This window comes from Myiozetetes cayanensis, unplaced genomic scaffold (genome assembly GCF_022539395.1).
Source record: "Myiozetetes cayanensis isolate MyiCay16 unplaced genomic scaffold, myiCay2020 scf15, whole genome shotgun sequence".
Lineage (NCBI taxonomy): Eukaryota > Metazoa > Chordata > Aves > Passeriformes > Tyrannidae > Myiozetetes > Myiozetetes cayanensis.
In genome coordinates, this window is record NW_026087159.1 from 12,676,830 (window position 1) to 12,699,141 (window position 22,312).

Below are 22,312 nucleotides of genomic sequence, written 5' to 3' on the forward strand. Positions count from 1 at the left end.
CTGGTTTACTTTGTGTCAGTATATAAATACTTGCAGTAAAGGTGAATTTATTTGAGACTAATATTTACAAGGCCATGTACTGTCCTTGCTCCCTAGAAGAATTCTTTGATGTCAATAGAAGCTAAATTGAGGTCACTTATGGCTCATATTGCTGCTGATGTTGTATTAGAAGGATTTTCTTTTACACTGTTGACCTTTGCTTTCAAGGTTTTATTTCTTTACCATAAAAAATAAAAAAAATAAAAAAAAGTCTTTCAAGGCTGTTACTTTGAAATATAGTGTACAAGGTGTTAAGTTACAAAAGTTACTCTTCATTAATGCAAGCGGGGTGGGGAGGCAAACAAAAAACTGAAGCAAGTCTCAAATATGATTGACTTATATAAAAAAGGCAATGGCTTTAATTTTTTTCTCTGTTTCATGGAAATATCTTTGGATATCTATAGTAGTTACTGCCTTGAAGTGCTTCTTGCACTCTCCTGTTCTTGGAAGTTCCCTCCCCACCCACCCTCTCTATTGAAGCTCAGCTCTCTCTAGAGCTGCTGCTGAACTGCAGAATTTATAGTTAAGGACATTAAGTTAAATCAGAACTTATTTCAGACACCCTCCTGTTTTATGCTGCAAGTGGTGGCAGCTCAGGCCTGTTTGGAAAGGAATATAATGGAACTTACAGAGAGCTGCCCTCAGCGGGATTAGCACAGTCAGCAGCTCCCACAGCTGGTGTCAGATCCACATGTGAGGGTGACACTGGAAGGTCAGTACACTGCACCTTCAATCCATCAGTAACATTTCAGTCTCAGCTGTGACAGGTTGAACTCATTGCTATTCTTCATTAAAATATCTAGGAATAGTTAAATACAGTGTGGAATTGAATTTATACAGTTTTGTAACCCTTCTCTTTCTATTTGGTACGTAAATTCCTTGAAGCCTCAATATTTTCTTTGATTTGCCCATTAACACTCTATTTTTGTTTGTTTAGTTTTTGGAAGGCAAGCACATCTCAAAAAGTTACGAAGGGCATTATGCTGCCTTGTTAGCCTGATGAAAGTATGTCAATCAATGCATTACAATGAAAACAGACACACAATTAGGTTGCTGTTTCATTATATGTCCCACCGTTTTAACCATCCACTGCATCTTAAACAAATGTGGCAGGATTTAAAAATGAAACCACCAGGTTTTGGGATATATTATACAACGTGTCCAATATTGATGATGCAGCAAGATTGGACAGACCTAAGTAGAAGAGAGAAGTTGCCTGTCCCCCTGTTATGGGAACAAACAAGTACAGCAAACATTAGAAAATTTCCTAGAAGCATCTTGTTTTTACCAGAATAAACAGGCAAGTGCATGAATCCCCCTTAGACCTGGGTGAATGTGAGGAAAACAGTGGATACATGTTGAGTGTGGTGCAGAGATGACTGAAAGCCATTGAATACTCAGGTCTTAATTCACTATTTAAGCATCTGAGCCTTTAGAATGGACAGAAACATAATCTCCCTCTTGCTGTTTTATTTTGGAATTGGTGAGGGATGGCAACAATGAAACAGCTGTGGCTCAAACTAATGAATATTAATTTTCCAATAGCAATCACTTGTGCATATACATCCATGCTTTTTGTTGAATTGCTTTAGGCACTACTCTAAAATATGCTTGAATAAAGCAATGTCTAAAACAGTACACCCAGACAGAATGGGAAACACCTTTCAAATCCCAAACTGTGAGACACAGGACAGAAACACAGCCAGAAATTCCAAGAGAAAAACCTCCATTGGAACCACCCTATACAGGTACTAAACTGCTAATTATCCACCATGCATGGAGATGCTAATGGTGTTTCAAGGGTAGCAGGGCTGTTCACCATTCATCAGCTCCACAGCTCCACAGCCTGCTTTCCTGGCACAAAGCAACGGAGAACAACCAAATATGACAATTTACAACACTGTATTTTAGTAAAGAACAGCATGAAAGAGGCATCTCTACCTGAAAAGCACTTCTTATCTGAAGGACTTTGAGATCACAAACAGTGAAATGTTTTGGGAGAATGCACATGCGCACAGGCACATGTGAGAAGAACCAGCTCCAGACCGTGTGCTGGACTTCAAAAATTTGCAGTTATCTCTTCTTCCTAACTACCACATCTACCTACCTCAGATTAAAAGCAATTTATTCACCAACAGAAACTTCAAATAACTCAAGGGAATCAGAATGCCATTGCTGAACTCTGACTTAAAGGAAACGAGACAAATATATAAAAAATTATTGCCAACAGATATGTATACATGTCACTTCTACTGAAAATAAAATACATTTAAAAGTGAATGGTAATTTTCTATACACCTTAAATTTCCATATATCTAACAAACTTGTAGAAACATTTTTCATTGCTTGGTTTAGTCAAGTATCTTCCCACAACCATTTTGAAGTTGGCCAAATCCCTAAACAGGCCAGTAATTTATAAGCAATTCCTGTTTATTTTTAACTCAAATCACTGCAACTGTCCTGTCCTTCAATATTTTAACTACAGAATCACAACTGAGGGGTAATTTTTACTTACATAAGAAAATTGATTAATTTAACTCTTCAATCAACATCAAATTTGCATGGGTTTTTATCCTTGCTTGCTTTTCTGTAGTCCCCTGTGATAATCTGTGCTCTCTGACTGAAGATGCTATAGGGAAAGCTTTGTGTTTAATGCACTAGCATGAATAAAATTAGAAACATCTGGTGAAAAGACACCTGACTGAACACACACAGTAGGCAGGGAAGTCTTGCCTGAGGAAATGGCTCTGTGAGGAAGGGTGCTCTCCACACTGTGTTCGCTGTCACACAGCACTGATGGAGCTTGGCTGCTTTGAAATATTCCTGGTAACTTTTTAATAGCAGGGCTTTGCTGAATCAGAATTATTCTAATATGGTGGCCAGCTGTCAAACAACCAAACACAGCTGACATTATACTGTGGGGTAAACAGTTTCCATTTCCCTTCTTAGATCTCACATTGTTTCTTCTTGCATTTAACCCCTGAAGACAGGGGATGTCAGTGATCAAAGAAGCAATGCTCTATTGTATTCTACTTCAGTGGAGAGGTTATGATTACAAAGCAGAGGAGAAATCTGTTCCCTCCACCAGTAAGTCCTTGGCATACTTTTTCTCTCTTCTTTTTTTCCCTACCCCTTGATTTCTTTCACATTACACATTCCCCCATTAAGTTCCACTGTTTCCCAGAAATATTTATAAGACCCTATCAGAGATTGAAATAGTTAATGGCTTAAACATTGCAAGATCACCAAAAGACTTTTATCCACTGTGGCAAACTGAAAAGAAACAACCAGCAAAGCCTACCCCTCCTGGAATATGCCTATCAGGAAAGGACCTTTGGATGAGAGAAGGGGTGCTATTGTCCAACTGTCCCAGGTACCAAAGGGCATGCAGACCTGAGGCTACAAGCTGGATTGCCAGATAAGGGAAAAGGCAAATCCTGCAAATGAGGATAATCCTTCTTATCATGCCAATGTCCTCCCTTACAGGATGACTCTGCTGTGAAGACCTCTCTGGGGAGCAGGGAAGGCTCCTGAAATGTTCTGTGACATGATCCACTGAAAAACTCCCCGCTCCAAGGGGCAGGTAATAAGGCATTCCCACCTGACCACCTGATTATACACCTTGAAGTGTACAATCTTTGAGAGGTTTGTGGGGGTTTCTTTGGGGGGGGACTTCCCCAAACCCCAATGGATCAACACCATCACTTGGACAGAATTATAACCACCACTTCAACCAACAGACATGGAAGCTGCAACTACCAAGCTTCATCTCTGGATACAGCTGGTGATGACTACATGAGTCTCAGGACCCTTATCCTTTCTTTTTCTCTCTCCCCCTTATACAATTTTTAAGTGCTATTTTTCTTTAATATTGCTATATTATTGTAGATCCTAACAACCAAAACAGCAACATAGCTGTTTACCTTTGAAACAAAAATGTTTTAAAATAAGCCATACATAACCTTAACTTTACAAACCATAACATTACCATAACCTTACAAACACTGATTATACACCTCAAGGGATTTATTAACAAGAACCTGGGTTACCCTCCCCTTCTGGGGAGGGTTGTAACAGAACCCCCTCAAAAAGTTACTGAGCTTCATTAGTCTGCTGTTTCACCTCAAGTTTATTGATGGAAATATTGATTAACACTGAAGGCATTTTCAGATCATTTGATACCTACTTTCCTGATCCTTCATTCAAGGGTTTTTTTTACAGCATATAAAGAATATTTCCTGGAAAAAAAAAAAGTATTTCTGCCTTAGTAACAACAACGTCAATACTTGGAGGTCTTCATCCGGTAGGAGGAAACAGCCACAACATATGTTCAGTTTGATCATCGCTGCTTTGACCTTATTATGCTGTATCTGATTATTAACTTAAAATGCAGTATCCTTTAGCATATGGTACATTAGGGCTTGCAGCAGGGAGGGGGTATTCAGGACTGTTGCCTTTATGTAGCAGTACATTTGTAATATCTGAAGGCACATGGATGAATCACATTCCATTTCAACAGCAGTGCAACGTGGACCTGTCATCAATGCACAACAATGGACTTGAATATAGACATTTCTATCTGAAAACCAGCTGCAACACTCATGGAAGGGCTGGAAGTCTGTGTGCAGTGCTGCAGCCTTTTGGAATACAGGATGGACACTGGGCAGCGTGACAGGGATAATACACCTCTTGTCTTTATCTGTTTTTTTCTGTCTACTGATGATAATAGGAATAAAAGAAAAAAAAAATCTCCTGAAACAAATAAATACCCCCAACCACCCGCTCTACTCAGCTCTAAAAATAACACATGCAATGAATAGAGGCATTTGTTCATTAACTTCCTTTTCAACTGATGCAATCTTCTCCCTTTGATATTGAAATGTGGATGAATTTACCATCACTGGTATGGTTTTAAAGAACAGAAGAAATAGAAAAAAATATTCTGATGGTTATTTTGTTTTAAATACCGTGATGATCACTAAGGTGTCACTAATGTCTTTTCACCATTTAATGTTTTGACAGAAGACCCTCTAGCTACTGAAAGGTAATTCACTTCCAAGCTCTGTCAGTCCTCAGTTTCTTGCCAAAATTTCCACAGAGACAATACATTGTTGTGCTGAGTTTTATGACATGAATCTCTTTCACTAGTAACTATACAGAGGGAACAAACTTATTTCACACAGGCCATCAATCAGTCTTTAGAGAGCAAAACCTTGTGGTTACTGTTTTACCAGTCTGGTCTGTAAGTAATGATTTAAGGAAAAAATTTGGAATATTGTTACCAGCTCTCTGGGCCTGTCAGACTTCCACTCAAAACAAGCAGAAAATATTTCCTATGAAAAAGCATTGACCAAGGATTCAGCAGAGCTAGTTTTCTCCTATCTGTCAGTTAGCCATACAGTAATTCTTATTTATCTCATTCATTACCAACACTAGTTGTTCACATGTTTCTAACAGCAACAGCACTACAAGATTTAAAGAAACCCACCCTGGCCTTTTCCAGAGGATATTGGGAACCAAAGGTTGTTTTCTAGACTTTGGTATCGATAAAGATCTATTCCCAATATTCTCCTTTTAGTGTTATGGGATATTCAACCATCTACCAAAGCATCAGCTCTATAAACTGATGTAGCACAACTAATTTAAGAAAAAAAAAAATTAAAATTCTAATTTGCAGCAGCAGAAGCTCTAACCATGTTTTGGATCACTGCATTTCCATCTCACTGTAAATCTTGTGTTTCTATAACGATTAAGGCCCTTGGCAGGACTGAACAATATACAAATCCATGCAAACAGATGGGGTGAAGCTGAAGGTCCTGAGAAAACAGACTTTGACAGAGCCTCGTGCTCAGGGACTTCCCTGTGACTGGGTAAAGGCATATAACCCATCTTTAAGAAAAAGCAAGAAGGAATTTACAGGAAACATCAGTGTGTGGGAGAATTGTGGAGCAAGACTTCATCAAAACCATTTCTAATCGCAGGAAGAGAAAGTAGAAAAGGGACAGGGAAAAGCCAAAGTCCAGCTGGTGACCAGGTGCTGTTGGGACCTCTCAGGGATTGATACTTTAACACCAGGCCCAATATGTCTCAAGTTTTTTATTAACAACTGGATGGTGAGGAAGAGAACCCCCAGTCTGCAGATGGTACTGAAATGGGGGTAGTGGCTGATATATTGAGGGTTATTACCTGATTCTGCCTGTTCTCTTTTCCTGTTCTGTCTGGAATATTTTTTCCAGAGTTGAGCTTCTCAGTACAAGACAGGCATTGACACAATGGAGTGAGTGCAGCACAAACAAGATGATCAGGGGGCTGAAGCACAGAACATGGGTTTGTTTAACCTTAATAAGAATACCTGAGCATGGAAGCACTCACACCTGTCCCTATATTGCTGGCAGCACTTGTCCTTGTTCTTTAGCTTTCACAGTGTGTTTTCATCATTAAACCTGTAGGATCTTGCCTGGCTAGGAGCTATTTTGGTATCCACAGCAGTATTTTGTCCATCAGGAGAAATGACATGTCAAGGACAGATAGCAGCAATTACACACTTCAGGTAAGTAAACACAACAGTAAGAAATGGTACTCTGCACCAAGAATATACTTCTTATTACAACCAATAATAAAGGCATGTCCTTCTGAAATACAAATATAGTATATCTTAAACTGTAATAAACAAGCGAAATGCTATCCAGCAAAACAAACATGTTACATGTTCATTCATCTTCACAGTTTCCAATAAAAGTGAAGATTATCAGGAAGAGACATTACTGCTTCTTAAATAGAATTGTGCATAACATTGTTTAACAGACACAGGATGATGATTATTATAGGCTGGGCAGGCTAAGCTAAATCTTACTTCTCACTGCATCCATCTCGATTTACATTAAAACTGTTATTGTAAGAGACCACCTCAAAATATCTTATTGCTTAAATTGACCACTATCATAGTAAAGTTTCCTGTAGATGAAATGGAGAAGGAAAAGATCACATTTCCTTTGTTTAGTAGAAATTTTTACTCACTGAAAAATAGATCTTTGCTTCTGAATAATCTTAGAAAATAAATATTCATAAAACAAAGCATATTAAGACTGTAGGAAACCTGAAATCACCCATATCCAATATATGCAGCTGATTTTGCACATTGCAAATGAATTTTTTCATTTTAAAAAAAGGAGAAAAAAACCTTTACAGTCTCATGTATGATTTTCATCAGTGTACATCAGTTACAAATTTGAGAAGTTGGACAGAACACCACAGGAGCAGTTTCTTACCTTTAATTTGGTATTATTATTTGACCCACCATCTGCAGCTCAGATTGTTCTGTTGCGGTCTGCTCACTGGACCTCACACAGTCACGTTCATTGTAAGAGTTGGTATTTTGGCTGGTTTTCCTCCTTCAATTTAGTTTTTTTTCAATTTTCAAATGACCATCTTGAACAAATCAATGGCCTTTTATCTTCTGTAGGAAGAATAGTTCAGTGCAGCCACACATACAAACTTGAGGATAACGACTTATCTGTTCCAATATTTTTTACCTACCTCTTTCAGAAAAGAATAGTTTTCAATTACTATTCAGCCTAGCAGACAATCAAAATGAAAATGATTGCCACTGATATGGCTTTCTCTGGGTTCGAAAATCCTGTTTTTAGGAGTGCCTTTTTAATTTATACCTTAATTTTTTGCAAGTATAGGAAAATATGAGGCTGACTTTTAATTTAAAGTGCTTTAGCTGCATTATCTTGGCTGATCAATAAACCTTTAGAAACCTGGATATTTGAGCATTTCAGTCTGTTCTGTTAAGTGTCTTATTGCATAATCTTTAGCTGACAATTGTCTGGTAACTGTAACACTGACAAAGCAGTGCGTGTAATTTTACACAAACATCATTTTCTAATCATTCTTCTCTTAGGACTGTGAGGTCCTAAGATCATACCCAGGCCATTAAGTATGCAAAATTAGAATAGGAATGTGTGCTACTTTTGGGCAGAGACAAAGAATGGAGACCAGAATGCCCCCAGCTCTCTGCCAGGTGCTCCACAAACACCCTGCCTGGGCTGCCAAGGGAAGCAAGGGCCAAAACCCTTCCTCTCTTTCAACGAGAGCATCACTCAGCACAGAGGGCTTCCTTCTCCTCTGCATTGCAGTGATCCAGGTGCAGAAGAGCTGGATCATGACGTGTAAGAGTTGAGACAACATCCATTACCTCCTACCACAACAACAGAACATTTTGCTTTCTACCCCGAGGGTCATAATTCGCAGTTATTGCCACACTGAGACTTCTGCTGCAAGTGTTTGGAAATATTGCTTGCATATAATGGGTTCTGATACATTAGTGAGGCTCCTCTGGGACTCCCAATAGTACAGCATGCCCTCTAGCAATTCCCAGCAGCTTAGCAGAGCTAGGGATGTTACAGTGTGAATTGCTTTATCCTTATCTCACCACTGTGTGGCCTAAAATTAGTGCATTGGTGCAGGGGAACCTGCCAGCTCAAGTACAGGTAACTATAGAAACACAGAATCATTAAGGTTGGAAAAGACCTCCAAGATCATCGAGTCCAACCTTCAACCAAATACCACCAAGCCCACTAATAAACAGCAAAGTGCCACTTCTATTTGGTTTTGGTTTTTTTTAACAGTTCCAGGGCTGGTGACTCCACTGCCCTGGGCAGCCCATTCCAAAGCTCAACCACTCTCTCAGTGAAGAAATTTTTCCAAGTATCTACCCTGAACCTCCCTTGGTACAACTTGAGGTCATTTCTCTTGTCCTATCGCCGGTTGCCTGGGAGATGAGACCGACCCTCACCTGTCCACAACCTTTCAGGAAGCTGTGAGGAGGAATAAGATCTCCCCTGAGCCTCCTTTTCTCCACATTCAACAGCACAGTACGCTCAGCCCTCTGCTGCAAGTGAGGACAGCTTTGCCCTCTGGCACAGGGCTTCCTTCCTCCCACTTGGAGAGGGGCTGTCAAACAGAGCTGTGCTCCTGACACGGTGCAGTTCCCTCCCTGATCCCTGCTGCCCTCAGCTACACAGTCAGGAGAGCACGACTGGCACTTCCCTTGACTGACAGGGTACCTTCAGACTCCTGGGTACAGCCATTTTTTAGCTATTTTTTGAACACAGAGGTAAATCCCATTATTACCTCTCGAATTCAAGGGAGCTGAAGGGGAAATCCTCTCCTCCATCTTCCAGGGATCACATCAGCACCACGGGAGACACAGGAGAGAAAGATGAGCAGAGAATACCCCCATGAATTCAATTTCTATTCTATCTATCTCCAAGATAACAGCCAGTGCTGTATGAGTCACAGGGGAGCACAGCAGGCAAGGAAGAAAGCATAACCTGAAATTCAATTGAAAGACACTGGCACCAAAAAAAAAAAAAAAAAAAAATTATTGACACTGGAGTTCTGTCCTTATTTCATTTTTCTTTTACTTTGGGAAACTGCTCTTGAATATTGGAAAGTGAACATAGTGTGAACATTTGCTTTCTTGCCCTTCCAGTATATGAAGATCTCTCACATCTCTTCCTTCTTGGAAAACATTTTAAAGCAGGAGTGCTATAGCTCTTCCCAAGAGACACAGTTCTCCTTTGTCAGAGTATGTGCAGGGTATTTTCTCCAAGGTTAGTGAAAGGGATGCAACCTACAACATCTGCTAATGGCTGGAAACCTGCTGTGCCTCTGAATTAGATTCTTGTGACAGATGAGATGTGTCTGCCAGGAAAGAGGCTTTTAAAACAGTCCATCTATTATTTTCTTAATTTACAGAGGTGGCATGCACACCTTTTCAGATATGTTTTAGGAATCTGTTTCAGGAAAGAAAAAGCAAGAAGTGAGATAGGCACAGAGAGGATGAAAAGCACAGGGAAAGCAGTCCCCATGACTGTTTCGCCATCTACACCCACTCACACTCCAGTAGGATCCAGCACTTTGTAACAAGACATCTGCTAAAAAGGCTGTTAAACCCCTGGCTCTTGGACACCTCTGCCTCCTTTGGTGGGCTCAGAATACCGAATTTCTCTGCTCAGTCTTCAAGTTTACCTCAACTTTCAAACCTATTCAGTCAGTAAAAGAGAAGAAATTAAGGCAATTTAATCCAACAATTGCCAGGCTTTCCAGGACCCCCAAGCCTACTGCAGTTCACAGGACAGGCAGAAAAGGATTCTTTTGCTTTGGAAGCTTTTATACTGCCATTTATATTTTTATGCTGAGAGAATTATATACTATGGAATTTTCACCAAAAAAAAATCCCTTGAATTCTAAACAAAAAACCTCCCTGTAGCATGCACACATTCATGCATGCATATATAGAGTGCATTTTTGAGGGGGACAGTAGGATTTGCTGACTGAGATTTTAAAAAAGCAAACCAACAACTACCAAACAAACATTAAAACAAACTAGAAAACCAACCTCCCTTTCTGCTTCTCCACAAACAAATAAATAAGTTTCTAAAGCTTGGTACCCCTAATCTTTGTCAACTTCAGCCATATAAATAAAACTGAGGGACAGATACAGCCTTAATAAAAAAATTGCTCACATTCCAAAAAAGATTAGCATAAGAGATCACCAGGTGCCCTTTATGGATACAAAAAAGAACATTCCTAGAAAATCAATCTTTAGTTTTAGCAAAACACTCAGAGTCATGCACTACTACTAACCTTCCTGGTTTTCCAGCCTTAGCCCCCATCATCTAAGGCTCAAACCTCTCTGGTAGAGACTCAATCTTGCCAAGGTGTAGCAATCTGATGTTCTACAAATACAAAGCAATGACTCCTGTGCTCATTTTCATTTCCAGCTCCCCAATTTGTACCAGCAGAATTATGTCTGCAATTTCTACCAGTTCCATTGATTTGGATTTCTGTAGCAAACAGAAGATAAGGCATATAACTGAAATATTTGAAACTATGTGTTCCAAAGTTGGATATTTCAGCTGAAGTAAGCCTTTCCAGGCACAGCTGTTTGGCCTCCAAAAATCTTAATTAAAACCTTTTGGGAGGATAATAATATTTGCCACTCAATCAAACATTGGATAATTTTACAGCTGATACCAAATGTTATACGATAAACTTAGAGCTGAGTTTCAAAGCATCATTGGCAGTAACAACAATTAAAGACAAAGTTGATCTAAAAATCTCAAGTAATAAGTTTCTTTTTCTTAAGAGAAGCATTGCTGAAGAGAAAATATTTCTATGAACTAGTGTGGGACTTTTTCCTAATGTCAGTATAAAAGCTAATTCCTGTGCAGCCCAGCTGAAATTTAGGGAGACCTGGGCATTAAATTTTTCATGAGTAATTTTGTGCACCTGCTACAGAAAGCATTTTTTTCAGATGGTATTCTGAAATTAATCAAACACCACTGTCTTCAAAAAAAACCCAACAAAACAAAACCAAAACAACCCACACCTATGACAGTGTACCTTAACAAGAAAATACAAACTGTCAACAATACTCAGAATAATGGCACAATGTAAGGATGGAGTTCTCCATTAGATGTACCTACTTTATAGTATATCCTGACAAAGGGAAAGTAAGCATTTAATGTTTACAGAATTCACTTAGTGCATACCAAAGTTTTTTATAACTTGAAAATCATATATCTGATGTTCAAGTTATGAAAAGCTTTTTATGTGTTATGTGTCGCTCATAACATTACGAAAGCAAAGTACTAATTTCACTTGCTCAATGTGTTATGTTTCACTTGTTTGTGGGTGGGTTTTTTGGTGTTTTTTTGGGGGAACTTTGTCCTTTCTGTATGTGTCTGTATATTCTGTATTATTATGCTTAGCTCTTTCATACTCCATTTTATTTCTGGTGGTAGGTACTTAGTCATCTAACACAAAAGAGAAATTATCTTTCAATGCTAAGAAGAAAGACTATTTTATTTTTGGTTGGTTGGCTTTCTTTTGTTAATGATTGCAGATGATTTAAAAGCTAGATTAAATTGCTATCTAGTGCAACAGCAAAACAATTAGTGTAAAACCATATCCGTTAATTATTTCTGTGAATGAATGGATGACTCAATACTTCAAAGTCCTACAAGTAACTTTCTGGCAGCCCAGCACTTATTGGAAAGAAGAAAGGAGAAATAAACTGTTGCAGCTTTAGAAAATGAGGTCGCAGGGAAATTCATTAGATGGACAGAAATCCTCAAGGCCTCGATTCTGCAATTAGATGCAGGATATTGGAGGGCTGTGTCTCTGGAGAATCCTGCTACTTTGAAATAGAGTTTCAATTGACTGCTGTGGGATGCCAAACTAGGGTGGAGGGTCTGTCTCCATCAGAAGGATTGATGAACATGATGACATACTTGAATCACTATAATTTGCAAAGTTCTGCATCCAGTGTAAAGTCAAATAAACAGGATTTCTTTGAATTTCTGCCATAAATAAAGAGTCAGGGAACTGTTAATAGGAAAGACGAACACAGAATCCTAATCCCCTGCCCTGCAGTAGGAAGAGTTTCCTCACTTTGCACATGCTATATTTTTACCTTTCTGAATTAAATTGTCATTTGCTGGAAGAAAAATAAAACCAAACCACAATCAGTCCTTTGTACTTTTCCTGCCCTCTGTGCAACACAAGCTTTGAATATCCTCACACTTGCAAGCCCAGGGAAGGATCTGTTCCTTCCCACAGTGAAGCTACTCAGCCTTAAACCCTGCTAAGGGTCATCAGACCAAGGATCACAGGAGAATTTCTGTACACTGTAGATGTTGAAATCCATTATTTGAATTGCAGCACTGAATCATGGAATTTCTGAAGTTAAAAGGGACACATAAGGATCATCAAGTCCAAGCCTTCAGTCCTTGCAGGACCATCTAAAGCTAAACCATATGATGTTGTCCAGACCTTGCTTGAATTCTGCCAGGTTTGGTTCCATGACCACATCCCTGGGGAGCCTGTTCCAGTGACAACCATTCTGTGGGTAAAGAACCTTTTCCTATTATCCAGTTTGAACTTCTCCTGACACAGCTTTGTTCCATTTTTTTGATGTCCTATCACTGGTCACCACAGGACTAGGACAAGGTCCTGATAGCGGAAATACTTAACAGTAATGTTTTGAAAAAATTTTTTTAAGAGCTCCTCTTTGCCCATAGTGCAGCCACAGAGCTTTTTCCACAGTATGCTGAGAAGGGCTTCTGAACTTCTCAAAGGTGAAAATCTCCCATCGCATTTTTAATTTCAGACATCGGAAAAGTAAAAGGTAATGTTGCTTGCACATTTTAAGGAAGCAAGACTGGGGCCAGGAGTGTTAAGTGTTTATTGACTCTGGAACAATCAATAGCTCTAGCTGCTTAAGCTATCATTGCCAGAAGAAGGAAAAAAAAAAAAAGTGGCTTTTTATCCTGTCTTTTGGGCATGGACAGCGCCAGGGTCATCTGCTGAGCAAAAGCTTTGGTGTGTGCCAGCAGAGCCTGGTGCAGCAGCAGAGCCTGGGCTAATGAACCTCTCCTGCAAGTGAGAGGCTGCAGCAGCCACAGCACAGCATTAATAGGACCTTTGGTGTCTGGACAGGGATGGTGTGTCAGGCTGGGCTAAGATCATCTCTGCCTGCAGGTGACACTCTGAGGATCTACACAGAGCCTGCATGGCCTGAAAATGAGAGTTATAGAGAGCCTACCTAGGGGGCTGCTCATAACAAGGACACCCTAGTGTAGCAAGGAAACCTGCAGAGGAAATAAAAAAAACCAACTCTACATAATTGTATCATCTTAATCATAAGACTGTCCTTTTTTCCTTCTACCATCCCTGCTCTGTATGCTATCCATCTATCACTTTCTGCAAGTGAGATGACAAAGGTTAATATGAAAAAAACCCCACCCTAAAAACCAAACAGCTCCCAATAATACATAAACTAAGAAAGAAAAAATCTGGCAGTCTTTTTTTTCTTTTTTTTTTTTTTTTAACAAAGGTTAGTTGACTGAAAAATACAATTAATCTTTCCCTAATTGTGTTGTTTTGACACTCATAGCAGGTCTTTTTTAACTGAAACCCAGTATGTATATGTCCTCTGTGGAACAACAGGTTGTTTGCAGGCATTTTCTTCTTAGAAAAATTATACCATCTAGGAAGATAGCACAAAAAAGCAGGAACTTTGAGCTTTTCCATTTCTCAGAGAATTGGAAGGAGATCACAAACACATTAATTTCTGATTAAGGGAATAAAGTATTATTTTTAATTTAAAAGGGAATTATTCTGGACTTTGACAAATCAGCTTCATAAGGAGGTTTAAATTAAAATAAAGTAAGAGGGAGATTTCAAATGCCATTTTGCTAAGAAAGAGATTGACAATGAATTTGAAGAGATTAAATTCAGATTACTATAGGTCCATATGTTAATTATGGAGGTCAGATTAATTATAAAATCCCCAAACATAATCAGGTTTCTTTATTTCAAAGTCATGTCCTCTAAGTTTCCTGATTCAGGGTTTATAATTAAACTCACCTTGTTAATTCTAGTAAGTGAAGTGAGCTTTGTCCAGTGCACTGGAAGTAACTAAGGGGTCAGTCAGGATTTGTGACTGGGAATATTAGAAATTAGCCTTGAGGGGAGCAAAGAAAAGATCATAAGAAGGAGATCTTGGTCCTTCAGTGTCTCATCAAGAAAGCAAGAAGGGTGCCCTCCTGACAGGCAAAATACAGAACTGCATAAAGAGGGTCCCCCTTGAAATCTGGCCTAGGGAACCTGAGTACTTCTTAAGAACTAAAAGTACAGCTGACTAAAAGTTAATTTCTCCAGAGAGGCTAATTTTCACACTAAAGTAATGTTGGAGATATATAATATGTAAAACAAATGCTATTAAATACATATATAAAATTAAGACCTGCTGAATTAAAGTAAAACCATTAAATTCCATACTCTGCTCCCAGGTTTTGAAGGCTTGTTTTATGCTACTTAATACAGACACTTTCAGGCAGTCTTATTAATTTAAGCCAAACAAGACACTTCCCTAACTAACAAGAAAGGGGGAAAAAAGATTTTGTCCTTCAAAAGATAACTAGGAGAAGCTGGGTAATATATTGGGTCACTACAGCACAGTAGATGAATATATAGTACTTTCAGTGCTCAAGAGAATAACTAAGGCAGGAGACCTTGAGAGCAGAATATTTCTACCTAATTTAGATTCCAGAGCAGAGAGTTTAAGCCACTTATCAGCCATCAGGTAAGCTTCTATCTCCTCAGAAGAGTATGACCCTCTTCCTCACTATTCTCCAAACAATTACAGGTCATACACAATCTCAGGGTTATTTTTTTTCCCCAAGTTTATGAATTACTTACTCACAAGGTGTTATACATTTCCCCCTTTCTTCCACCCATCAGGAACATTAAAGATTTTAGTTACCTCTTTGAGAATTAATTTCTTGAGCCTCTGCTTAATTAAGTTCAACAATAAAAGAATATAAACAAGAGCAATTTCCTTCTGTGACAGTAGATTTCAGAAGCTGTTCACAAAATGAAATTTGGAGTGCCAACAGGTCTATTTTTAGTTTTACATAAGAAAATAGGATTACTAGGAAAATCCCATCTTCCTTCTTGAACTAATAACTTCATATCAAGGTAGTCTCATTACAAAATTCCTTCTTTGAGCATCAGCACAACTTGGGGTTACCAAAGGGGGCCACAATCCGCTGAAAATCCTGGTCTTGTTGCCAAACTGGCCACAATAGCCTAAAGACCTGAGCATAGTGATCTTGACTCTGTACAAGGGTGGAAGGAGCAAAACCAAACATTCATATGGTAATTTAAAGAGGAACTAGAATAATAATTTAAAAAAAAAAGAATTTAAACAAGAAATAAACTGGAATAAATACTGAATATACATAAAATTCAACTGTACTGGACAAGTGAACACACTAAAGATTGTGTTTTTCCTGCATTGAAGAAGGTTACCATATTTGATAATGATAACTTCAGGAAGAAACTGTTGATGATTGTGTGGTCAGAATCGGCCTTCTCATTTTATTTGGCAACTAAAATACTGTGACTCTTAGAGTTCATGAATATTTTTAAAAATAAAATACCCGCTGAAGCAAGATGAAGATAAATGCTCTGCAAAACACAGCATTACATCTGGTATTTGGACTGTCTTATGACCCCCTGTTGTAAAACATGCATAATGTCCTCTGCCTCTAATCACACACCAGGGTGGCACAAATCCAAAGCATCAGGAACACACTGTAAGACCATTATTTCTCCAAATAAAAGCAGTGTGAATATATATAGCCATCTTCACTCAGTCTACAGTTAAACCCTTCTATGCACCCCCAACCTGACTTATATAATGTGTACTTTAAACTGGGACAGCAAGTGCTAATAATAAATAACAGATTCCTGTAAATTCTAAGAATTCTCTACTAGTCACGAAAACTTTGATTAAAATTGTCTTAGCATTCACGAACCTGGCTTAATGAATAGAGTCAAATGCAGGGGAAATGTTTCATTAGCTGCAGTTCAGCTTCAGGTGGTGTCATGCCCAGTCGAGCAGCTTGCCCACCTCCTCCTCTCCAAGGCCACAGCTCTCCTTTGGAGCACTTCTGAGGGGAAACCATTTCCCAGACTAAGCCTACAAATTGTTTTCAAGCTGTCTGTCCTCCCTCTGGAGTCATTAATGGCTAATTAATACTTGGTCTATTTGTCATCTTGTCTGCTCTTCCCTCAAATAATCAATTTCTTTAAAAAGGCTGTGTCCTAGCAGAGACTGGCAAACCCTGCCCTTCAGAATATGCAGCCCACCCAGAGATGGTCTCAGTGTCAGTAGTTGCTCTTTAAGAACAAATACTGTAGAAACTGCAGGAATTTTGGATCTGCACAGAGAAGATATGCAGCTTATTGTAAAGGAACAGCCAGCCTCTTTCCAGCAATGCTGCTATAAATTTCAGATTCATCAGTTTGCAAATGACAGTATGGAGCCCACAGAGACATCTTTTAAATAGTTTAATATAGAAGAGAGTTGAATTATTCTCAGTATTCCTTTACAAGTGTAAAAAAATAAAATTTTGAATTGAACTGTTGACAGGACGTTTTTCTCTGATGTCACAGCAGGGTTATCAAAGAGCAGTTGAAATGCTGATATTGAAAAAAAGCCTCTGAAAAATATATATATGGGAAATCCTCACTGCCTGAGGTAATGTCAATGCCCAGTAGGCAGCTCAGCCTCATGCTGTTGCTCACTCACTCCCTGCAGTGGGATGGGGAAGAGAACCAGAAAGGTAAAGTGAGAAAACTCATAGGTTGAGATACTCAGGTACACTCAGGGTAACAAGTAGAGCAAAAGCCTTTTGCACAAGCAAAAAAATGAATTAATTCACCCCTTCCCATGGGTGGGCAGGTGTTCTGCCATCCCCAGGAAAGCTGGGCTCCATCCTGTGGAACTGTCACTTGGGAAGCACTAAACAGCATCACTACGAACATTCCCTCTTCCTCCTTATTTCCCAGGTGTTTTTATTGCTGAGCATGACACCATATGGTCTGGGATATCCCTCGGGTCAGCTGGGGTCAGGTGTCCCATCTGTGTCGCCTCTCAGCTCCTCGTGCACCTCCAGCCTCTTGCTGGTGTGTGGGATGAGGAGCAGGAAAGGCCTTGGCTCTGGGTAAGCTCTGCTCAGACACAACAGGAAACACCCCTGTATTATCAGTGATTTTCAGCACAAATCCAAAACACAGTCTCATACCAACCCTTACGAAAAAATTAACTGTATCCCAGCCCAAACCAGCACAGGTAATATTGTGATAACACATACTAGTAAGTGGAGTGACTAATAGAATTACACAGTATTTAAAAAGGGCTAGTAAGACACAAAATTCATGAAAACACCATTAATTCTAGAGCAAGGTAAAGATTGACTGAATTCTTCATCAAGCCAACAGTCAGCAGAGTGCCACAGCTGCAGGCACATGAAGGCAATACCTGTACTTAGAGAGGTAATGCTTCCAAATTTTACAACCTTCACCTATTGCTGTTGCAGAACATCTGGACATAGAGGGAAAACTTTAGCAAGTGCAAGTCTTAGCAAAGCTGTTCTGTGCTAACTGTAACAACCAGAACATCCCTCTGATGCACAAGTGGAGAAAAAGGATGGTGCTATCTGAACCCAGAGCAATTGCAAGCCTAACACTAAACCAACATTGCCTGTGAATCAGTATGATAGAGGATAGATTTGTCTCTCTAGACTGTAGCAAGCATTTCTAGTCTAAACTTCTACAGAAGCAGATGCTAAAGGAAATGAGAAGTACTGTTGTCCATTACCAGACAGACACCCTCTATATCATTCTTACTTTCTCCCTTCTTTCTGTATCCTGCCTCCTCCTCGACTGTGCAGGTCCAAGGGTAAAATGGTGTTCCTTAAAAGCAGAACAGAAAGCTTTTGTCTGGTCCATTGTGCTGTGCTGCACTTTAATTCAGGCTTTGGAGGCAATGCACGACTGAGAGGGCAGTGTGGGAAAGGGACCAGAGCCAATGGGCACTGGAGCTACACTGACAGAGATGCCAGCAAGGATATCTGTGAAATGATGGCTTCACTCTGGCTGCCCTTAGCAGTTAACTAATATTTATTTGAGTGGAGCAAATGAGACACAGTTGTATGCAATACTGACATGGTTGGAAAGCAAACCAGTTGGGCAATCCAGTCATTAAATTCACTAATCCTGTTCAACTGAAACATTCCCACAGTGAGTTCAGAAAGTACCACACCGAAACCTGTGCTTTAGCACAAGCCTCTAGAATTGCAGCTCTACAGCCTATCATTTTCCTAGACTGGTCCAGGCTATTCCAAATCATTTCCAGAAAGATTTCATATTTTGAATATTTTCTTGAAGATATCTAGATCATGTGGCTAAAATTCCTTCATAGTTTGAACTCTGAACAGAAAAGCCAGTGCTCAGCTGCAAACAGCTATAGGAGACCTAGACAAGGCTCCCTAACAGAAGCAGATGTCAGCTTGCAGCTATTAGCAACGAGGGCAGTATTAAGATGAACATATGTTTGCATATTAAAGATGTTACAGCATCCTTTTTCTTGGCAGTAAGATTATGCTTTTGCAAATGCCATTGACAGAAGAAACATCTACTGACCCAGTAAGAATCCTATGAACAATATTCCATATGCCAGTAGAATGACATCTAAATTGAGGAAAAGCTTACATATGGCCATTAAGGAAAAATTAGCTACAACCAAAGGTTAATGAAATAATACAATCATTAAATTTTACAGCTTCTCCTGAGAGTTAACAAGGCTTTATTTCAGAAGAAATAGAGAAAGAAATATATATGTTCCTCTTTTTGCCTTTCACAGTGCATTTTGGTTTGGGAAGACTGAACACCACTTACATTGATGACATTATATTAGGCACTGTTAGAGAGAGCTTGAAAAATTAGCAATAAAGTTTATGCCCTTTCCAACTTGCTCTTCTCTTTTTAAAGCAGAATGATGGGAAGAAAATGTCAGTTGGGGACCTATTTCATTTGAGTTAGCCTATGCTGAACATTTAGAAGTAGTCTGAATAACTCCAGCACAGACCTTCATTATTTCTGTGACAGCTGCAGTCAGAGCCTGAACCAGGATCACATCATGCTATGCCCTGTGCCATCATAAAGTGAGGTAGAAGTGCCTCTGGCCAGAGAGTTTATAGGCTAAATCTGGGCTATAATCTGGCACATCTTTTGATATTTTAAGAAATCGTCTCATTTCAGTGGAACTTCTTGAGTTCCAATAACTTGGGTACAACTCTCCTGTACCTGATAATATCAGGAGCCAAGAAAGTCTGTGCTTTGTGAAAAGTGGGTGAACCTTCCTTATCCAGCACTCAGTTCAAGCTGATGAGAAAAGGGTTCCCAAGGCCTGGCTACAGGGACAGCAGGCTGGACACGTCATCTTGACTGTGGCAGTCAGTCAAAATGATTGAGCACATATGGATAATGTGATGCCACCTTATTCCCAGGAAGTTGTGCAGTTTGTGTAGCTGACAGTCTGTGCCTGCCTGGTGGGTAGAACAGACAAGTGACTGCTGAGGACAGCAGGATAGACAGTCACGGTGCCACACGTGGGCAAGAACGATTCCAATTCAATATAAACATCATAGAGTTCAAGAACATCATGCTTCTAGAGAAAATACATCAAATTAAGTAAGGGTTGACTTTTGAAAGTCTCATCTTTTCCTTGGAAGAAGAAAAGTAGAAAAATCAACCAGCATCTCTCAGTAACAGTCAAAGGTCCTGGAATTTCATTCTCTGATGATTTGATTACATATCAGAGGAAATTTATAGTCTGAGGAAAAAAAAAAATCAGTGACATCTTGTGTCTATATCAAAACTGAATATATCAAATGACTTTTGTACTCCATTATTCCCATTTTGGAATGGTTGTCCCATAGGACCCAAGATATCAGAGGAAATATATACAATACACTGTCAGGACTCCCTACAGGTTTGAGCAATACTGACTGTCACCATTAGTACCCAGTGATTACAAAGATAAAGCAAAATGCTCTTTCACATATTTCTTGGGGGTTTTAAACCTAAAATTAAAAGAGTTGAATAATAAATAGCAATAGCCACACTACAAAACAAAACCCAAAGAGTATTATTTTCCATTAGGACTACTTAATTTCTGACTCTTTTGCCTTTTGCTGATAAAAAGTGACAATGGCTCACTACATTCTCAGTGCTAAACTCAATGATTTTAAGAGGTATTAAAGTCAATCTTATTTTTACATACAAGCTTTTACATCTTAAAAAGAACTGTTCATTTCAGTGGTACTAGATCTTTAAAAGTGTATATGCTGCACCTCTTACAAGAGATTGTTTTCCTTCAGTGCTTACAGAAGTTGGACGTGGTCAAGGAAATACTCAGACTGATTAAAAGCAAAGTGCTGAAAATTAACTATTCACAGATGTCTCCTACTAATCTGATTTGACTTAGATTTGTATGCCAAAAGAGAAAAATTCTAACAGGACACCTATGAATCATTTCTTTTGTCATCCACTTGAAACTTCAGATAGAGTTATTATATTTAATACTCTTATAGAAAAATAGAGACTGAACAAAGTTATTATCCAATGACTGTACATATTGTAAGCATTTAGCTTTTTCCCCTACTTAGTTCAGTCTTCAGAATGATATATTAAAAAAAAAAAAAATTAGCATGAGCGCAACAGAAAATCCCAAAAAGCTAATCTGAGAAAGGTCAAATATTTTTTTTTCCCAATTCTGGTCAAAATTGAAAAGTACTTCCAATTTTGGTATGTTATTAAAGACAATGATGTACTGCAGGAAAATTGAGATTCCAAAAAGGAATGCTGCACACTGAGGATCTGACACTGTTTAATAATTGGGGGATTTCTCAGTGAAATTGTATTTAACCCATCTCATTGCACTAACCTGTACTCTGCACTATTGTAGAGGTACATCTTCACCTAGATTTTTTTCTCCCAAGACTGGCATTCCCATACCTCAAACTTCACTATATCCATTTATAGTAACTCCTTCACCAGAAAACTTGTGGGATTTTAAAATTCAAACAACTAGAGCATAGAAGTTTTATTATCCCCCAAAATACAGTTGAATAGTTGCTGTGATGTGACAGGTACCTTTCCATTTTAACTGGGTCCTAGTGCTCAGAAGAAGCCTCAGAATTGCAAGCTGTAAGAATCATGTTGACAGAGAAATATACATTAATAGCCAAGCTAATTTAACTATTTTCTCATTTCATTAGAAAAGAGTTCATTAATACCTAAAGAAAAATCTGCTCTTTTTTTCTTACTCAAAAAATCCTTCAAGATTCTATTGACAGGTCCAGAAAGGAGGACAATTGTTGGATTGATATTATGAAACCGAACTCAGAAGTGCAGAAAACTTCTTTTACACCCACAACAACCTACTACAGCAGAACAAGTACATTTGTTGTGATGGTAAATTATCCTGGACTTCAGCTCAGAGGCCTGAGATTGCCAGTTTGCACAATCTCCAGAAGGAGGGACCTCCAACCACTGCTGTGCCATGAGGGGGCTGACAGCAGGCAGCAGCTTTACCCATTTCACAATGAATGCTCCACCTGTTCCCAGACCTTTCTTGACAGAGACACATCAGCAAGACTGAGGTAGAAGATTACCAGAGTTGGCAAATGAAGGAACGTCTTTTTTAATTCCAAAGAAAATATATTTTTGTAAAATTACCTCTAAATGCACTTGAGGTAATATTTTGACTCCTGTTGAAAGCAGCCACAGAATTCTGTCAGCTTGGATAGAAAGACAACTTGAGCGACAGTAAAATCTATTACAG